This window comes from Odocoileus virginianus, chromosome 2 (genome assembly GCF_023699985.2).
Source record: "Odocoileus virginianus isolate 20LAN1187 ecotype Illinois chromosome 2, Ovbor_1.2, whole genome shotgun sequence".
In the NCBI taxonomy this organism is placed as follows: Eukaryota; Metazoa; Chordata; class Mammalia; order Artiodactyla; family Cervidae; genus Odocoileus; species Odocoileus virginianus.
The window spans coordinates 34,592,931-34,615,442 of NC_069675.1; the positions used below are offsets into that span (position 1 = coordinate 34,592,931).

The following is a 22,512-nucleotide window of genomic DNA, read 5'->3' on the forward strand; positions in this document are numbered from 1 at the left end:
CACAAAATTGTACTCATTTCACATGCTAGCAAGGTAATGCTCAAAATCTTCCAAGCTAGGCTTTAACAGTACATGAACCAAGAACTTCCAGATGTACAAGCTGGATTTAGAAAAGGCAGAGGAACCAGAGATCAAATTGCCAGCATTCACTGGATCATAGAAAAAGCAAAGGAATTCCAGAAAAACATCTGCTTCTGCTTTGTTGACTACACTAAAGCCTTTGACTGTGTGGATCCCAACAAACTATGGAAAATTCTTAAAGTGATGGGAATACCCGATTACCTTGCCTGCCTCCTGATAAACCTGCATGCAGGTCAACAAGCAACAGTTAGAACCAGACATGGAACAGTGGACTAGTTCAAAATTGGGAAAGGGGTACATCAAGGCTGTATATCATCACCCTGCTTATTTAATATATGCAGAGTACATCATGAAAATGCCAACCTGGATGAAACACAAGCTGGAATCGAGATTGCCAGGAGAAATATCAATAACCTCATATATGCAGGTGACACAACTCTTATGGCAGAAAATGAAGAGGCACTAAAGAGCCTCTTGATGAAGATGAAAGAGAAGAGTGAAAAAGCTGGCTTAAAATTCAACATTCAGAAAACAAAGATCATGGCATCTGGCCCCATTGCTTTATGGGCAATAGATGGGGAAACAATGGAAACAGTGACAGACTTTTTTGGGGGGCCCAAAAATCACTGCAGATGGCGACTGCAGCCATGAAATTAAAAGATGCTTGCTTCTTGGAAGAAAAACTATGACCAACCTAGATAGCATATTAAAAAACAGAGACATTACTTTGCCGACAAAGTTCTATATAGTCAAAGTTATGGTTTTTCCAGTAGTCTTGTACAGATGTGAGAGTTGGATCATAAAGAAGGCTGAGTGTGAAAAATTGATGTTTTTGAATTGTGGTGTTTGAGAAGACTCTTATTTTTTTTTTTTTTTTTGAGAAGACTCTTGAGAGTCCATTGGACTGCAAGATCAAACCAGTCAATCCTTAAGGAAATCAACCCTGAATATTCACTGGAAGGACTGATGCTGAAGCTGAAGCTCCAACTCTAATGTTACCTACTTTGGAATGTAACCATTAACTTCAAATATACTATAGAGTTATGATGGAAAACTATTCAACCTGGTGTCCATAATGCCATAGAAAATTCCTTCATTCCTTGGTTAGTAGAAAGACCTCAAGTCTCATTTTCCTTCAGGCCTGATTTAAATGAAATAAAATAGTGGCTCTAATGTATTATTTTTTAATCTATTTTTATTTGAAATGTAACAGACTTACAATATTATATTATTTTTAGGTATAAAACTGATCAACATTTTTATACATTACAAAATAACCTTGAAAAGTATAGTTATCATGTCATCATATGGAGTTATTGTAATATTGGCTTTGTGCCCTACACTGTACATGTATATCCCCATGATTTATTTAATAATTGAAAGTTTGTACCTCTAAATCTTCCTCACCTATTTCAGTCATTCCCCCATTCTCCTCCCTCTGGAAACCACATGTTTGTTCTCTGTGAGTTTGTTTCTGTTTTATTATCTTTGCCCATTTGTTTATTAGTCCATACATAAGTGAAATCACATGGTCTTTGTCTTCTCTGACTTAATTCTCTTAGAATTACACTCCTTAGAATATACTCTTGGTCCATTGGTATTTTGATTGGGATTGCATTGAATCTGTAGATTGCCTTGGGTAATATGCTCATTTTAACAATGTTAGTTACTGAAATTCAAGAGTACAGAATGTCTTTCCATTTTTTGCATTGTCTTCAATTTCTTTCATCAATGTCTTATAGTTATCTGAGTACAGGTTTTTATTTCTTAGTTTGATTTACTCCCAGGTATTTTATTATTTTTCTTGTGGTTATAAGTGTAATTGTTCTCTTAATTTCTCTGATAGTTTATTATTAGTATAGAAACACAACAGATTTTCATTAATTTTGTGTCCTGCTAATTTACTGAATTCGTTTACTACTTCAACAGTTTTTTGCTGGTGTCCTTAGGATTTTCTACATATAGTATTACAACATCTGCAAACATCTGCAAAACAGTGATAGTTTTACTTTTTTCCAATTTGGATTCCTTTTCTTTCTTTTTTCTTCTCTGATTGCTGTGGCTACAACTATGGCTAGGACTACAGGCCAATATTATGATAAATAAAAACAGCAAGAGTGGGCATCCTTGCCTTGTTCCTGGTATTAGAGGAAATACTTTGCTTTTCACCATTCAGTATGATGTTTGTTTTAGGTTTGTACTTTGTATAGCCTTTATTATATTGAGGTATGTTCCTTCTATAACCACTTTGTTGAAAGTTTTTATACTAAATCATTGTTGAATTTTGTCAAAATACTTTTCTGCACCTGTTAAGATGATCATATGATTATTATTATTTAATTTGTTAAAAGGGAGTATCACATAGATTGATTTGAGATATTGAACCATTCTTGCATTCCTGGGATAAATCCCATGTGACCATGGGGCTTGAGTGTGAGCTCAATTGCTGAGTCATATCCAACTCTCTGCAACCACATGGACTGTAGCCTGCCAGTCTCCTCTGTCCATGGGATCCTCCAGGCAAGAATATTGGAGTGGGCTGCTGCTTTCTCCTAGGAGATCTTCCTGACCCAGTGGTCAAACCAGTGTCTCCTGCATTGGCAGGTGAATTCTGTGCCACTGAGCCATCTGGGAAGCCCCCAATCATGGTCCTTTTAGTATACTATTGAATTCGGTTTGCTAATATATTGTTGAGAATTTTTGCATTAATGTTCATATGCAATATTGGCCTGTATTTTTCTTTTTTGGTGTCAGTGATGCTGATCTCATATCACTAGTTCTGAAGCACTTTCTTTTAAACAGTTTGGCAGTTTATTTTTAGTTTTTGTCTGTGCTAGCTCTTTGTTGTGGCTGAGCTTTTTGTTTCTGTGCAAGATTTCTCTAGTTGTGGTATATGGGCTTCTCATAGTGGTGGCTTCTCTTGTTGTGGAGCATGGCCTCTAGGGCATGCAGCTTCAGTAGTTTTGGCTCAGGGGTTCTAGAGTGCAAGCTGAGAAATTGTGGGGCATGGGCTTAGTAGCCCCATGGCATGTGGGATCTTAGTTCCTAGACCACAGATCAAACCTATGTCCTGCATTGCCAGGTGATTCTTAACCACTGGACCACCAGGACAGTCCCTCAGTAGCCTTTATTACTTTTCAATTTTTTGGAAAAGATAGGTGTAAACTCTCCTTTAAATGCATGGTAGAATTCACCTGTGATGGCATCTGGTCCTGGGCTTTTGTTTATTGGGAGTTTGTTCGCTTTACCACTGATTCAAATTTATATAAGGTAATGAACTTGTTACCTGATTCAGTCTTTGGAGATTGTATATTTATAGGAATTTATCCATTTCTTTTAGGCTGTCATTTTATTGGTATATAACTGTTTATCATAAACTCTTATTATTCTTAGTATTACTGTGGTATCTGTTGCAAATTCTCTTTAATTTCTGGTTTTATTGATTTGTGCTCTCTCTTCATGAGTCTGGCTAAATGCCTACTGATTTTTTCTTTCCAAAGAGTCAGCTCTTTCATAGATCTTTTCTACTCTCTTTTCAGCCTCTATTTCATCTATTTCAACTCTGAATTCATAATTTCTTTCCTTCTATTTTTGACTTTGTTCTTTTTCTAGTTCCTTTAGGTGTAAGCTTTGAGATTCTTCTTGTTTCTTGAGATATGCTGATATCACTATAAACTCTTTTAGGGAAGTGCTTTATGTGCTTTGTCACATACATTCTTGATTACTATGTTTTCATCTACATGGAATTTTATTAAATTCCTCTGACTTCCTCAGTGATTCATTGGTTGCTTAACAGCATATTGTTTAGCCTCCATGTATTTGTGGGGTTTGCAGGTTTCTTTTACATTTTTTTCCTTTTTATTTTTTTTTTTTTGTAGTTGATTTCTAATATCATATCACAGTGGTCAAAAAGGTGCTTGATATGATTCCAATCCTCATAAATTTAGTGAGACTTGCTTTGTAGCCTAGCATATGATCTATCCTGGAGAATGTTCCCTGTGCACTTGAAAAGAATGTATATTGTTTTTAGATTGAATGTCCTCTCTACATCTATTAAGCCCATCAAATATAATGTGTCATTTAAGATCAGTGTTTTCTGATTCTCTGTCTGGATAAGTTATTGCTGTAAGTGGGGTTTTACAGCCCCTTAATATAATTGTGTTGCTGTCTATCTCTTTTATGTTTGTTAATGTCTTCTTTATGTATTTAGGTACTCCTAAGCTGGGTTCCGGAGAAGGCAATGGCAACCTACCCCAGTACTCTTGCCAGGAAAATCCCATGGGCAGAGGAGCCTGGTGGGCTGCAGTATATGGGGTCGCAAAGAGTCGGACATGACTAAGCAACTTCACTTTCACGCATTGGAGAAGGAAATGGCAGCCCACTCCAGTGTTCTTGCATGGAGAATCCAGGGATGGGAGAGCCTGGTGGGCTGCCATCTATGGGGTCGCACAGAGTTGGGCACGACTGAAATGACTTAGCAGCAGCAGCAAGCTGGGTTCATATCTACGATTGTTATAAATTATTGATTCAATCTCTTTATCATTATGTAATGTCCTAGAGCCAGACATCCTGGAATGTGAAGTCAAGTGGGCCTTAGGAAGCATCACTATGAAAAAAGCTAGTGGAGGTAATGGAATTCCAGTAGAGCTATTTCAAATCCTGAAAGATGCTGTGAAAGTGCTGCACTCAATATATCAGCAAATTTGGAAAACTCAGCAGTGGCCACATCTCACACGCTAGTAAAGTAATGCTCAAAATTCTCCAAGCCAGGCTTCAGCAATATGTGAACCATGAACTTCCAGATGTTCAAGCTAGATTTAGAAAAGGCAGAGGAACCAAGATCAAATTGCCAACATCCACTGGATCATAGAAAAAGCAAGAGAGTTCCAGAAAAACATCTACTTCTGCTTTATTGACTATGCCAAAGCCTTTGATTCTGTGGATCACAATAAACTATGGAAAATTCTGAAATAAATGGGAATACCAGACCAGCTAACCTGCCTTTTGAGAAACCTGTATGCAGGTCAGGAAGCAACAGAACTGGAACAGCAGACTGGTTCCAAATAGGAAAAGGAGTACGTCAAGGCTGTATATATTGTCACCCTGCTTATTTTACTTATATGCAGAGTACATCATGAGAAACACTGAGCTGGAGGTAGCACAAGCTGGAATCAAGATTGCCAGGAGAAATATCAATAACCTCAGATACACAGATGACACCACCCTTATGGCAGAAAGTGAAGAACAACTAAGGAGCCTCTTGATGAAAGTGAAAAAGGAGAGTGAAAAAGTTGGCTTAAAGCTCAACATTCAGAAAACTAAGATCATGGCATCCAGTCCCATCACTTCATGGCAAATAGATGGGGAAACAGTGGAAACAGGGGCTGACTTTATTTTTTTGGGCTCCAAAATCACTGTGGATGGTGATTGCAGCCATGAAATTAAAAGATGCTTACCCCTTGGAAGGAAAGTTATGACCAACCTAGACAGCATATTACAAAGCAGAGACATTACTTTGCCTACAAAGGTCCGTCTAGTCAAGGCCATCATTTTTCCAGCAGTCATGTATGGATGTGAGAGTTGGACTATAAAGAAAGCTGAGCACTGAAGAATTGATGCTTTTGAACTGTGGTGTTGAAGAAGACTCGAGAGTCCCTTGGACTGCAAGGCAATCCAATCAGTCTATCCAAAAGGAGAGCAGTCCTGGGTTTTCACTGGAAGGACTGAGGTTGAAGCTGAAACTCCAATACTTTGCCCACCTGATGAAAAGAGCTGACTCACTTGAAAAGACCCTGATGCTGGGAAAGATTGAGGACAGGAGGAGAAGGGGATGACAGAGGATGAGATGGTTGGATGGCATCACTGACTCAATGGACATGGGTTTGGGTAGACTGGGAGTTGTGATGGACAGGGAGACCTGGTGGGCTGAGGTTCATGGGGTTGCAAAGAGTTGGACAGGACTGAGTGACTGAACTGGAACTGGAACTTGAATGTCCTTCTTTGCCTCTTATAGTCTTTGTTTGAATGTCTGTTTAGTCAGAAATAAATATAGCTACTTGGGTTTCTTTTCATATCCATTTGCATGGAATATCTTTTTTCATTTCCTCACGTTCAGTCTGTCCTTAGATCTGAAGTGAGTATCTTCATATATATGTAGGCAGCATACATATAGGTCTTGTTTTGGAATCTATTCAATTACTCTGTCTTGATAGAAGCATCTAGTCTGTGTACTTACTGTCATTTTGTTGTTTTCAGGTTGTTTCTGTAGCTCTTTTCTATTTCTTCTTTTGCTTTCTTCCTTTGATTCTGAGGACTATTTTATTTTTTCATTTGTATTCATTTCTTTTTTATCTATTAGAAGATTTTGAGATTGTTTTACCATTAGTATACACACACACACAGCCCACGGGGGCACAAAGATTTGGACATGCCTTGGCAACTGAACAAAAATACGCACACACACAATTATTTCAAGTTGATGATCTCCTAAGTGTGAACACATTTTAATAGCCTAGCATTTTTACTCCCCCACTATGCTTACTGTTTTCGACATTTTATATACTTGTTTTGTGTACCCCTTAACTACATTTTATAAATACAGAGTTAACCCTGGAACAAATCATGTTTAAACTCCATAGGTACATTTCTATGTGGATTTTTTTAATAGTAAATACTACACAATCAGTGGTTGTTGGATCCAAAGATGTGGAACCTCAAATATGAAGGAACTGTGGACATGGAAGCTTATATATGAGGGATAACTATAAGTTACATGTGTATTTTCAACTGCTCAAAGCATATGCGTCCCAATCCCCATTCTATTTAAGGGTCAATCCAAGTTGATTTTACTATTTTTGTCTTTTAATCTATTAGCTTTATAAGTGGTTGATTTGCTACCTTTACTTTTACCATTACTAACACTATTGTTCCTTTCAGAATTCTCCTATTTCTAGTTGTGGTCTTCTATCTTCCAATTAGAGTGTTGTGGAAATATTTTAGCCTTTGTTCATCTGTAAAATTCTTTTATATCTCCTTCAATCTGATTAATAGCTTTGCCAGGTACAATATTCTTGGTCATGGGCTTTTTTTTTCCCCATCACTTTGAATATATCATACCACTCCCTTCTGGCTTGCAAAGTTTATCCTGAAAAGTCAGCTGCTAGTCTTAAGCATGTTCCCTTGAACATATTTAGTTATTTTTCCATTGTTGTTTTTAAAATTCTCTCTGTATCTTTAATTTTTTTCATCTTAATTATAATGCATTTTGGTATAGTCCTCTCAGAGTTGATTCTGTTTGGAACACTCTGCTTTTTGAACTTGGCTGTCAGTTTCCTTTCCCAGATTAAGTAAGTTTTCAGCTATTATTTCCTCAAATAAGTTCCCTGTCCCTTTCACTCTCTCTTCTCCTTCTGTGTTCCTATAAGGCAAATGTTAATACATTTAATATTGTTCCAGAGGTCTCTTAAACTATCCTCATATTTTTATTCTTTTTTATTATTTCTATTCAGCATTAGTAATTTCCACTACTAATTGCTTCTGTCCTCCAATTTGTTAATCTGTTGCTTTGTATCATCTAAGCTAATGTTGATTCCTTCTAGTATGTTTTATCTGTTACTGTATATAGTTTTATTTTGTTCTTCATTTTCCAATAGTTTCCAACTATTTTCCAAACTTCTCATTGTAATAATTCTTCTCCCAATTTCATTGAGCATCTTTATGATTATTACCTTGAAAACTTTATTGGGTAGATTCTTTAGCTCCACTTTGCTTGGTTCTTCTTCTGGGGTTTAGTTTTGTTCCTTCATGTAAAACATATTCCTCTATGTATTCATTTTGCCTAATTCTGTTTTATTTTTATGCATTAGATAGGTCAGTTATATTTCCTGATCTTGGAGAAGTAGCCTTATATGGGATATCCTGTGAGATCCAGATGCACACTCCCTTCTGGTGTGTCCCCCAATGGCCTGCATGGGCTCTTTCACTGTAGGGCTGACAATTGTGGGCACACTGCAGCCTGGTTGACTTCCAGGCCCTGGCTCACGCAGTAGCTATTAACCAGGTCCTGGGACAGCTGGTTGCCAGTCCCAAGGGGGCCCAGGATTTGTGCCAGATCACTGGTGGGTGGAGCCTTGTACTGGCAAAATTGACTGTGGTCCAGGGGGTCATGGGGCTGGTGCTGACCATCTGCTATGTGAGGCTAGGTCCTGGAGCAACTGGTTGTATGGGGTTATGAGGGTCTGGGGCTGGTGCCAGCCTACTGGTAAGAGGAACAGCTCTAGGTCATGGAGGGCCCAAGGCTGGTGTCAGTTCACTGACAGATGAGTAAGCCCTTAGCATTAATAGGTTAGAGGGAGGACTCTAAAATGGTGCTTGCCAGCACCAGTGTCTTCATGATAAAACAAGCTCCAAAAATGGCTGCCACCAGTGTCTGTATGTTTCCAGGGAAAATCTCAGCCACCTTCTGCCTCTCCAGGAGGCCCTCTGAGTCTGACCCAGGCTCCTTTCAAATTACTGCCTCTTCATTGGAAGTCAGAGCATGTGGAATATTGTGTGCACCTTTGAAGTGCAGAGGCCCCATTTCCTATGTTTCTAGCTCTCCTATACGGAAGCCCCATACTGGTTTTCAAAACCAGAAATTCTGGTGGCTTGTCTTTCTAGTGTAGGAATCCTGGGTTGGGGAGCTGGATGTGGGTATCAGATGCCTCACTCCTTGGAGAGAACCTCTGCAATTGTGATTATTCTGCTTATGAGTCACCCACTTTCGAGTGTGGGCCTTGACTATACTGCATTTCCACCGCTCCTACTTGTCTTGTTTCTTTTTTTATATCTTTAGTTGTAGAAAATCTTTTCTGCTAGTCTTCAGGTTGTTCTCATAGATAGTTGCTCTGCAAATAGTTGTAATTTTGGTGTGCCTATGGGCTGCAATGGGGGAGACCTGCATTCAATCCCTGGGTTGGGAAGATCCCCTGAAGAAGGGAACAGCTACTCACTCCAGTATCCTTGCCTGGAGAATTTCATGGACAGAGGAGCCTGGCAGGCTACAGTCCATTGGGTCACAAAGAGTCGGACATGACTGAGCAATTTCCACTTTCATGGAAGGAGATAAGCTCAGGGTCATCCTATTCTGCTGTCTAGGGTATACCAATATTTTCATTATTTTAAAAAACAGCATTAGAAAGTTTTATTTTTGACAATATACTTACCCATGGTTTAACATTTATCTCTCATAGCCTGGAGGCTAAGTCCAAAATCAAAATGCCAGCATACTCAGTTCTTGGTAAGAGTTCTTTTACTGAACTTTTAGTTCAGTAAACCCACATGATAGAGAAAGAGGGGGCTTCTAATATCTTCCTTTTTTATAAAGGGCACTAATACCATCATAGGAGTGCCAATTTCATGACATATCTAAATCTAATTATCTCCCAAGGACCCAACCTCCATTAGGAATTAAGACTTCAACATATGACTTTAGAGGGGATACAAATAAATATTCAATCGATATCAGCAAGCCAATCTCAGATAAGATCACTTGCACTCTTCTAGCTCCTTTTGAGACTGTCAAGTAGATTACTTCGAATCAGTTTACAAATTCTAGGGCAGGACTCTACACACTTCTGCCTTTGCATCTTGGTATCAGATTAATCAAGAAGAATACAATGCAGTCAAGCCCTGGATGAAAGAATTCTTTACACATAGAGAAAAGACAGTGCAAGATTAGCTTCAATAGTGGGTGTCAATCCCCCACAGCCTGTGGGTCTCTACCAGAAACATATTCAGGGCAATTTTCCTATGTTGCACCCCTCAGGTACCACAGTAGAAAGACCCTGTTCACTCTTCTGGAGGACAAGTAGGGTTGGCCAGGAGCTATGTGAAACATACTTCTAAAGGAGACAAAAGAACATTCAATGAGCCGGAAAAGGGAAAGATGTTCCCATACAAGTTAATAAACCCAGCACAGGCTGTGTGGGCTCTTTGTCTCTTAGTGAGGAAGTGTTCTAAGCCCAAGGTTCATTCTTATGCCACCAAGTGGAGGCCAAAAGACTGCATACACAAGACTGCCTTTTCTAACACAGATCTTCACCAGCCTATGTACACATGTATAACATACAGCACACTTTTACACAGAAATTTCCTTGAGGAAAAACATTCAAGTACTTTCAACATTTGTTGTTGTTTAGTTGCTAAGTCATGTCTGACTCTTTCCAACTCCACGGACTGCAGCACACCATGCTTCCCTGTCCTTCACTATCTCCTGCAGTTTGTTTAAATTCATATCCATTGAGTTGGTGATGCTATCTAGCCATCTCATCCTCTGCTGCCCTCTACTCCTCTTCCCTTCATTCTTTCCCAGCATCAGGGTCTTTTCTAATGAGTCAGCTCTCCGCATCAGGCTGCCAAAGTACTGGCACTTCAGCTTCAGTATCAGTCCTTCTAATGAATATTCAGGTATTGATTTCCTTTAGGACTGACTGGTATATACATTTTAAAATACTCTGAAGTAGTATTACAAGGGGGAAATCACTTTGTTTATTAAAATACATTTTATTTCACACTAGAGTACCAAATTTGAGAGGGAAAAGGGATATAAAACAGCAAAATAAATGTATCAGAATCAGCAAACACTAGTACATGGTCAGAGTTGTATTAAAAAAATGTTTGTCTTGCTGTGTGGGCAGGAAAGAGCAACCCATGGGAAGTTTGATCTTCCTCTCCATATCTCAATTTCTGAAACTTTTCAACATGCCACATTTCACACAAAACATCTAATGACCAAGGCTCCAGAACACTTTAAGTACTACACTACTTTCCAAGATGGCTGTGAACTTAAGAAACAAATGGAGTACTTTAGTCAGTGAACATAATTCCATCTTAGCATCTAAACTGCTAAGTGAAGATGCCTGCAACATGAGGACCAAAATAAAACTACATCCTTGCCAAGAAATTAATTTGCAATTTTCCCCTTCCTTCTGGAATGTTTTTCTTCATTAGACTATTCAATTCTCAATACAGTTCTTCCTCCCACCACCCTTGCACTTAAGCTCTTCACATTCGCTTAGTTGGATCCTTGTCTTATTTCTTTGGTACACTGAAAACTCTCAGTAACAGTTATACTCTCCAGGCAATTTGAAGGGTCCACTGGGCACCTTGGCAGCGGGGCCAGGTGCTTTACATGTACCTTGAATATACATATACATTGAATAATTTATATTCAATGTATAATTTAACATACTATCCAATACCATATTCACCATAAATCCACTTATATTTGGGTAAATGCATTTATGTTCCAGTGTGTCTAAAAGCCTCATCTGGTCTCCCCTGAGGTTACTAGGCAAGCCCACAATGTGCATTCTGAATAATGCAAAATTGAAGCATATTCAGTATTACATAATTCATTGTCTAATAAAGCAAACAAACAAAAAACCCACAAATGCTTAATTTTTTTCCATTAGATATACTGAAACATGAAATTTCAAAACTAAATATAAAACATAAGTATGACTTTAGGATTAAGCATATTCTAATCAATTTCACTAAAATAAATATACCTCATATGATATATACTAAGCCAATATAAAAATATTAGCAGAACATATTCTTTCTCAACTGTAGCCAATAATAATTACAGTACAACACAGCTAAAAAAAAATACTGTAAGCATAGATACACAGTAAATACTTGCTGAATGATCTTCATAGCTGTCCTATAATATCCTATGAATCATATTATTTAAATCATAAATTATCTTTTAAGTGCACCACTCATCTATCCTTCCTGACTATAACTTGAGAGTAGGAAACATTACCTGCTAATTTTTTATATTCCCCTCAAGCACCTCTTCTCTCAGTACCTTCAACACTGCCTTGAATTCAGTGCCCTCTTTTCAGGGAAGTGGGAGGCCAATGACTGTAGTCTGGGCCAGGTGGGAGATATCCAGAGCCTGGGCACAGAGAGGTCTGTAACTTACCCATAGGTGAGCTGCAACATCTTGAGAAGAGCCAAATTGAAACCCAGGCAGACCATCCACCTGAATCACTATACAAAGAGGCCAGAAGTGAAGACCAAGCATCCAGCAATGCCAACAGAACCTAGCAAGATCTAAGATCCTAAGAGGCCAGTGAGAAGAGACGCATCTGGAACAATCTTCTGCTTGTGAAAAGGCTGTTGCTGTGCCTTTCTTTATATAGCTTTCCAGTAGCTTTAACTATAGAGTGAGTCAAGAGTCACCAACCTCACATGGGTACTTTTCTCTCAATAAATGAAAGGAAAAGAAGGAGGCAGAAAAAACTTGGGATCCACTTTTTCCTTCTATAGGCCTGGAGTGCCGCAGTCCATGGGATTGCAAAGAGTCGGACATGACTGGGCAACTGAACACCAACAAGAATATTTTATGACAAAGGATAATGAATGAACCATACACTTTTGCATACTTTGGGTGGTGAAAAACTAAACATTATCATAGTTCCTTTGCAAATTGTCTTGATAAGTAAAATTTCAAATAATGTTCCTCTATGAGCCTCCTGATGTAGAATCCAATGTGAGAAAATGACTGAAAGGGATAAGGTCCCTTCAGCAATTCCTTATAAAGGAATGTCCTTTGCGTGATGGGAAGGGGAGTAAGGAACCAGCAATGCCCTAGGACTGTTTACCTTAGGTCTTTCTAATAAGAAGCCTCAGGTTTATATGCATAGAATGACTCTTCAGATGCCAAGAATTGCCACTGGCAACACTGTACACTATGCAGTATTGGCATCTGCAACAGAGCTCATAGTTATTTCATATACAACAGCAGGGAGGAGGAACCCCAGCAATTTGTATAGTCATGTTATCCTCCCTAATAAATTTAGGCATTTCTTCAGCTTCCAAATAATTTCCTCTAAACCAGAGGGAGGAAAAGTTATTGAGAAGGGAGATGTTTCTTCAATCTCATTTGGACAGGGTGGAATGATTTTGGCTTATTGCTTAAATCATTAATCCCCCATCATTTCCCAATGAGACTGTCATTTCATTAAAAGCAATAATAATTGACAATCTATTACTGTCCCTAATGCCTTAAATTATTATTGCTGCATTTTGTCATGGAGTATAAAAATAAAATATATAACTGCCAAAGATCATCAATTCAAAATAAACCACTCAAATATTTTATTATCCAATGAAATATTCTTTGGGTGCTCTATTTCCCATCTTGGGCATTTTACTATGTTCCATGTGTCCAGAAGAGTGAAATTAGCATATTGTTCCAAAGTTCATCTCCATCACTATTATTTGAAATAGTTTGCTGAACCAAATGGAACTCTAAGTCCTCCAAGGCAGAGGGAAGAAAACATCTTTTCTCTGAGACCGTGCTGGACTCTGCTAGACAGGGCAGTCAACTGAGAACCTTATATTATCAAAGAATAAATATATTTTACTATTTAGGGTAGTGAGGACAGGTGGGAGAGAAAAGTAAATTCTACCTAGCATTTGATCTTGGGAAAGCTACTTATAGTCACTAAACCTATTTTCTCATCTTTAAAATAGTAAAAATAATATCTACCTCAAAGCACTCACCCCAATATCTGGTTTATCATTTAAACCTTCATAAATGTTACTTGATGTTATTTTCAGTATTACTTCCTATGGAAAAGCAGCAGTATATGAAATTTAAAAGACTGAAACGGTTCTTATTTAATCTTCAATATTATACTAAAGAGTCTAGATTTCATAGCAAAAAAGGAATCAGAAAAAAAATTAATAACAGAAGTGACATGAACACATCTGAGTTTTAAGAAGAAAACAGAATCAAGCCGTGAAAGATACAGTAGATATACATATAGATGTGGATTTAAATTTTTGAAATTTACATTTTTTTCATTCACCAAAATGGCCCAAAGCTATTAGCATATTTCCTTCTTTGGTATAATTAACATATTATCTTAAATACTACAAAATGTCTATATTGCCAACTTATTTATTTTCCCTCTGGTGATATAACGCCAATGGCTCAAACAGGGAGAGATTTTACCAGTCAGTGTTGTAATCAATAATCTCCTATATCAGGCATAAGCAGAATACTACTGATTCTTAATAGCTAAGTGGCTCTCAGTCATTTGCATGTCATTTCAACTGAGAAAGTTATCTTAGGACATCCAGATCTACAGTGAGGAAGAAATAAAACCACAGATCTGAAATAAATTTTCACATGTTAATTTAAAATATAATCTAAACTATTTGTGAAAAGGGAAATTCTTTGACATTTTTTAACCTATCGAATTGGCAAAGATTCCTAAAAAGACAATACCCAGTGGTAGAGAAGACAGATATATTTTGGTAGGAGTATGAACTTTACACTAACTTTGTAGATGATAACTTACCAATTATGTACAAAGTTAGGAACTTCCCTAGTGGTCCAATGGCTGAAACTTCATGCTTCTAATACAGGAGGCCTGGGTTCGATCCCCACTTAGGGAACTAGATCTCACATGCTGCAACTAAAAGATCCCAAGTGCTGCAGAAATGATCAAAGACCCTGTGTGCTGAAACTAAGACCCAGCACAGCAAAGAGAGAAATAATAAAAGTTTTTAAAAATTTGTATGTGCCTAACTTTTGGCCCAATAATTACACTTTCAGAAATGCATCCTCAGGGAGTTCTCAATATGACAGAGTAGAAAGACCCTAAGCTTATATCCTCTCATAGGCACACCAAAATTACAATTATTTGCAGAAGTATCGATGACAAAGATTGGAACCTACCAGAAAAGACAACTGAAGATATGAAGGAACCACAAGACAGGTAAGAGGGGTGTGGCTGCAGTATACTCAAGACTCATAGCCCCCGGCGAGGGGTCCACAAAAGGAAGAATAATTGCCATTGCAGAGTTTCAGCCCAAGAAGCAAGGGACCTGAGTTCCACATCAAGTTCCCCAGCCAGGGAATCTGTACTAGGACACAAGCCCCCAGAAGGTTTGGTTTTGAAGTCCAGGAGTTTACTTTCAGGATATCCAGAGGACTGTGGAAAATAGACACTCTGGCCTTAAAGAAAACACATCAAAATCACATGCACTCTAGGATGCAGGGTGGAAGCAGTAATTTAAAAGGAGTCTGGGTCAGACCTACTTGCTAATTTTGGAGAGTCCCAGGAGAGGTAGGAAGCAACCGGAGCTCATCATGGGGACACAGATACTGTCAACAGCCATTTTGGGGAGCTCATTCTACCATGTGGACACTGGTGATAGCAAGGACCCACTTTTGAATCCTTCCTCTAGCCTATTAGGCTTAAGACCCAGCCTCAGCCACACCCACCAGCCTGTAGGTACCAGTACTATGATGCCTCACGCTAAGCAATTAAATGGGTAGGTACACACACTCCCAACCACCAGCAGACAGGCTGTCTTCAGACACCCTGAACCTACAGCCAGTAGAGGGTTCAGGATACAACCCCACACACCACTGTGTAGGCACTAAAACCAAAACCCCAAGAGCCTTGCAATCAGTTAGCAGGACCCAGTTCTGCCCAACAGTGGGGTAGGCACAAGCCCCAGAATTCCCTGGGCCCAGGCACCACCCTCCATCAAGTCTGCTCTAACCTCAGGACCAGCTTCACACACCAGTGGGTGGACACAAGCCCTAGGACAACCTCAGCCCCATGGCCTGCTCTAGTAGGACCCAGTTCACCCACCAGCAGGCCAACACAAGCTTTAGAACATCACCATCCACATAACCAACTGTGTCAGGAATTAGCCATACCCACCAGTGGTCCTCCAGTACTTTGGCCACCTCATGCGAAGAGTTGACTTATTGGAAAAGATCCTGATGCTGGGAGGGATTGGGGGCAGGAGGAGAAGGCGACAACAGAAGATGAGATGGCTGAATGGCATTACCGACTCAATGGACATGAGTTTGAGTAAACTCCCGGAGCTGGTGATGGACAGGGAGGCCTGGCATGCTGCGATTCATGGGGTCGCAAAGAGTCAGACACAACTGAACTGAACTGAACTGAACTGAACTGAACTGAACCAGTGGGCCAAAACCAGCTCAAGGGACCTCTGTTTATCTGAAGAGATAAACAAAACTGATAAGCCTTTAGCCAGACTCATCAAGAAAAACAAAAGAAAGGGCACAAATATGAAATGAAAAATGAGAAGCTACATATGGCAACACAAAAATATGAAGAAAAACAGACCACTACAAACAACAGCATGGCAATAAAACGGACAACCTGGAAGAAATGGATCAACTACTAGAAATGTGCAATCTCCTAAAACTGAACCATAAAGAAAGAGAAAATATTAACAAACCAATATCAATAATGAAATTGAATCAGGAATAATAAGAAAAAACCTCCTAAAAAACAAAACTCCAGGACTAGACAGTTTCATAGGTAATTCTACCAAACATTTAGAGAGGAGTTAATGTCTATCCTTGCCACACTATTCCCAAAAACTGCAGAAAAAGAAATGCTCATGAACTCATTCTACGAGCCTAGCATCACTCCGATACCAAAATCAGACAGATACCACATAAAAAGAAAATTAGAGGCCAATATCCCTGATAAACACAGGGACAAAAATCCTCAACAAAATATCAGAAGACTGAATTCAACAATACATTTAAAGGATCATGCACCATGTTCAAGTAGGATTTATCCATAGGATATATTGTAGATATTTCAATATCTACAAATCAATGAATGCAATACACCACATTAACAAATTGAAGAACAAAAACAATATGGTCATATAAACAGATGCAGAAAAAGCTTTTGCCAAAATTCAATGTCCATTTATAATTTTTTAAAAAACTCTCCAGAAAGTGGTTATAGAAAGAACAAAATTCAGAATAATAAAGGGCATATATAATAGGCCACAGTTTATATCACACAACAAAAAGCTGAAAGCATTTCCTATAAAATAAGGAACAAGATAAGAAGGCTTGCTCATTATCACAATTTTTATTCAGCATAGTATTGGCTTAAAACTCAACATTAAAAAAACTAAGATTATGGCATCTGGTCCCATCACTTCATGGCAAATAGATGGGGAGAAAAGGAAACAGTGACAGAAATTTTTGTTCTTGGGCTCCAAAACTACTGCACACAGTGACTGCAGCCATGAAATTAAAACATGCTTGTTCCTTGGAAGAAAAGCTGACAAACCTAGAAAGCATATTAAAAAGGCAGAGACACTACTTTGCTGACAAAGGTCTGTTTAGTCAAAGTTATCCTTTTTTTCCAATAGTCATGTATGGATGTTGAGAGCTGGACCACAAAGAAGGCTGAAGCACTGAAAATCTGATGTTTTCAAACTGTGGTGTTGGAGAAGAGAAGACTCCTGAGAGCCCCTTGGACTGCAAGGAGATCAAACCAGTCAAGCCTAAAGGAAATCAACCCTGAATATTCATTGGAAGGACTGATGCTGATGCTGAAGCTCCAAAATTTTGGCCACCTGATACAAAGAACTGACTCATTGGAAAAGACTCTGATGCTGGAAAAGGTTGAGGGCTTGAGGAGACGGGTGCGAGAGATGATGAGATGGTTGGATGGCATCACTGACTCAATGGACATGAGTTTGAACACACTCAGGGAGATAGTGAGGGACAGGGAAGCCTGGTGTACTGCAGTCCATGGGATCACAAAGAGTCAAGATAGGACTTAGTGACTGAATAACAACAACAAGCATCAGCTATCAGACCAAAAGAGAAATAAAGGAATCCAAGCTGGAAAGGAAGAGGTGAAACTGTCACTGTTTCTAGATAATATGGTACTATATATAGAATATCTTTAAAATGCCACCAAAAAGCTATTAGAATTCATCAATTGATAAAGTTACAGGATATAAAATTAATACATAGAAATCTGTTGTATTTCTATATACTAACAATAAAAATATCAGAAAGAGAAATTAAGGAAATAATCTCATTTACAACTGAATTAAGAATAATAAAATATCTAGCAATAAACCTACTTAAGGAGATAAAATATCTATATTCAGAAAACTATAAGACAATTAAAAAAAAAAGAAATTGAAGATTACACAAACAAATGGAAAGAGATACTGCATTCATGGATTGGAAGATAAATGTTGTTAAAATGACCATACTACCCAAGGCAATCTACTGATTCAATTCAATCCCTATGAATTTTCTGGGGAAGGGGGGTGGAGGGCAACTAGGGGAGAAACCACTAAGTTTATTAAAAGTTAGCTTTGCACCAGTATGATAAAGACCACATGTGAAAGCCTAGGACCAGATGGCTTCACAGGTGAATTCTACCAAAAATTTAGAGAAGAGCTAATACCTATCCTACTCAAATTCTTCCAGAAAACTGCAGAGGAAGGTAAACTCCCAAACTCATTCTATGAGGCCACCATCACCCTAATACCAAACCAGACAAAGAAGCCACAAAAAAAAGAAAACCACAGGCCAATATCACTGATGAACATAGATGCAAAAATCCACAACAAAGTTCTAGCAAACAGAATCCAACAACATTTTTAAAAGATCATACATCATGACCAAGTGGGTTTTATCCCAGGGATGCAAGGATTCTTCAATATTTGCAAATCAATCAATGTGCTACACCACATTAACCAATTGAAAGATAAAAACCATATTATTATCTCAATAGATGCAGAGAAACCCTTTGACTAAACTCAACACCCATTTATGATAAAAACCTCTCCAGAAAGCAGGCATAGAATGAACACACCTCAACACAATAAAAGCCATATATGATAAACCTACAGCAAACACTATCCTCAATGGTGAAAAATGGAAAGCATTTCCCTTAAAGTCAGGAACAAGACAAGGGTGCCCACTCTCACCACTGCTATTTAACATAGTTTTGGATGTTTTAGCCACAGCAATCAGAGAAGAAAAAGAAATAAAAGGAACCCAGATTGGAAAAGAAGAAGTAAAACTCTGTTTACAGATGAACATGATCCTCTACATAGAAAACCCTAAAGATACCATCAGAAAATTACTAGAGCTAATCAATGAATATAGTAAAGTTGCAGTACACAAAATTAATACACAGAAATCCCTGCATTCCTATACACTAACAATGAGAAAACAGAAACAGAAATTAAGGAAACAATTCCATTCACCACTGCAATGAAAACAATAAAATATTTAGGAATAAATCTACCTACAGAAACAAAAGACCTGTATATAGGAAACTATAAAACACTGATGAAAGAAATCAAAGATGACACAAACAGATGGAGAAATATACCATGTTCATGGATCAGAAGAAACAATATAGTGAAAATGAGTATACTACCCAAAGCAATCTATAGATTCAATGCAATCCCTATCAAGCTACCAACAATATTTTTTACAGAACTAGAATAAATAATTTCACAATTTGTATGGAAATACAAAAATCCTTGACTAGCCAAAGCAATCTTGAGAAAGAAGAATGCAACTGGAGGAATCAACCTGCCTGACTTCAGACTATAGTACAAAGCTACAGTCATGAAGACAGTATGGTACTGGCACAAAGACAGAAATATAGATCAATGGAACAAAATAGAAAGCCCAGAGATAAATCCATGCACCTATGGACACCTTATCTTTGACAAAGGAGGCAAGAATATACAATGGAGAAAAGACAATCTCTTTAATAAGCAGTGCTGGGAAAACTGGTCAACCACTTGTAAAAGAATGAAACTAGAACACTTTCTAACACCATACACAAAAATAAACACTCAAAATGGATTAAAGATCTAAACATAAGACCAGAAACTATAAAACTCCTAGAGGAAAACATAGGCAAAACACTCTCTGACATAAATCACAGCAGGAGCCTCTATGACCCACCTCCCAGAGTAATGGAAATAAAATCAAAAATAAACAAATGGGACCTAATTAAACTTAAAAGCTTTTGCACAATGAAGGAAACTATAAGCAAGGTGAAAAGACAGCCTTCTGAATGGGAGAAAATAATAGCAAACAAAGCAACTGACAAAGCATTAATCTCAAAAATATACAAGCAACTCCTGCAGCTCAATTCCAGAAAAATAAACGACCCAATCAAAAAATGGGCCAAAGAACCAAACAGACATTTCTCCAAAGAAGACATACAGATGGCTAACAAACACATGAAAAGATGCTCAACATCACTCATTATCAGAGAAATGCAAATCAAAACCTCAATAAGGTACCATTTCACGCCAGTCAGAATGGCTGCTATCCAAAAGTAAAAAACAGTAAATGCTGGAGAGGGTGTGGAGAAAAGGGAACCCTCTTACACTGTTGGTGGGAATGCAAACTAGTACAGCCATTATCAAGAAGAGTGTGGAGATTCCTTAAAAAACTGGAAATAGAACTGCCATATGACCCAGCAATCCCACTGCTGGGCATACACACTGAAGAAACCAGAATTGAAAGAGACACATGTACCCCAATGTTCATCACAGCACTGTTTATAATAACCAAGACATGCAAGCTACCCAGATGTACATCAGCAGACGAATGGATAAGAAAGCTGTGGTACATATACACAATGGAATATTACTCAACCATTAAAAAGAATACATTTGAATCAGTTCTAATGAGGTGGATGAAACTGGAGCCTATTATAGAGAGTGAAGTAAGCCAGAAAGAAAAACACCAATACAGTATACTAACACATATATATGGAATTTAGAAAGATGGTAACGATAACCCTATATGTAAGATAGCAAAAGAGACACAGATGTATAGAACAGTCTTTTGGACTCTGCGGGAGAAGGCACGGGTGGGATGATTTGAGAGAATAGCATTGAAACCTGTATATTATCATATGTGAAACAGATCGCCAGTCCAGGTTCGATGCATGAGATGGGGTGCTCAGGGCTGGTGCCCTGGGATGACCCAGAGGGATAGGATGGGGAGGGTGATGGGAGGGGGGTTCAGGATAGGGAACACATGTACACCCATGGCTGATTCCTGTCAGTGTATGGCAAAACCACTACAATATTATAAGGTAATTAGCCTCCAATTAAAATAGATAAATTTTAAAAAAATAAAATAATAAAAAACCAATTAAAATTAATTAATTAAAAAAAAACACATGTGAGCCCATTGGCCTCTATGCGCCCCTGTTAGGAACACAAGACCTGCTCTAAGACTGCAGTTATAAATGGGAGATCCAGTTAAACTCTTCCCAGAGAGTGCTCCTAACTGATACATCTTCCCCAAGGGGTCTGAGAGAACAGACAAGGCAAAAGATGAAGATACTGGCACTTTTCACAGTTTCACAACAAATAATTTTAAATTTTGTGTGGAAGTACAAAAGACCACAAATAGCTACATCAATCTTTAGAAAGAAGATCAGAGCTGGAGGCATCACACACTCTGTCTTCAGACTATATCACAAAGCCACTGTCATCAAAAAGAGTATGGTACTGACACAAAGAGCTGCATAGCTCATCAGAACAGAATAAAAGAGCCCAAAATAAATCCACACTTATGGTAAATCAATCTACAACAAAGGAGGCAAGAATCTACAAGGGAGAAAAGATAGTCTCTTCAATAAGAACTGCTGGGAAACCTGGACAGCTACATGTAAAAGAATGAAATTAGAACTTTTTTTTACACCACATACAAATATAAACTAAACATGATTAAAAACCTAAATTTAAGACCAGAAACCACAAAACTTCTAGAAGAAAGCAAACACAGGATACTCTTTGACACAAAGTATAGCAATATATTTTTGGATCTGTCTCTGAAGACAAAGGAAACAAAAGTAAAAATTAACAAATTGGACCTAAACTTAAATGCTTTTTCATAGCAAAGGAAATCAATAAAATGGTAAGGCAACATCCTGAATGGGAGATAATACTTGCAAATGACATGGCTGATAAGCAGCTAGTATTCAAAATATATAAACAGCTCATACAACTAAATATCAATAAAACAAACAACCCCATTAAAAAATAGGTAGAACTGAATAGACATTTTTCCAAAGAAGACATACAGATGGCCAATAGGTATATGAAAGGATACTCAATTAATCATCAGAGAAATGCAAATCAAAAACCACAAAGAGATATTACCTCACATCTGTCAGAATAGTTATCATCAAAAAGACTACAAATAACAAATGCTAGCAAGGGTATGGAGAAAAGGGAACTTTAGTACATTGTTGGAGGGAATGTAAATTGGTTTAACCAGGATGGAAAATAATATAGAGCTTCTTCAAAAAACTAAAAACAGAAATACATATGATCTAGCAATTTCACTTCTAGGTATAGAGCCAAAGAAAATAAAAACACTAATTTGAAAAGATGCATCCACCTCAATGTTCTGCTTAGCATTATTCACAACAGCCAAGATATGGAAACAACCTACGTGTCCATCAACAGATAAATGGATAAAGAAAATGAAAGTGAAAGTTGCTCAGTCATGTCCAACTCTTTGCAACCCTGTGGACTATAAAGCCCATGTACAGACCATGTATAAGT

At 38.0% G+C, this 22,512-nt stretch overlaps 1 protein-coding gene across 1 annotated transcript in view; it reads right to left on the reverse strand.

Annotated features, from left to right (window-relative positions):
• The window catches only part of ASB3 (ankyrin repeat and SOCS box containing 3), a 234,162-nt gene that overhangs the window by 74,802 nt on the left and 136,848 nt on the right, over window positions 1-22,512 (reverse strand). The window lies entirely within an intron of this gene.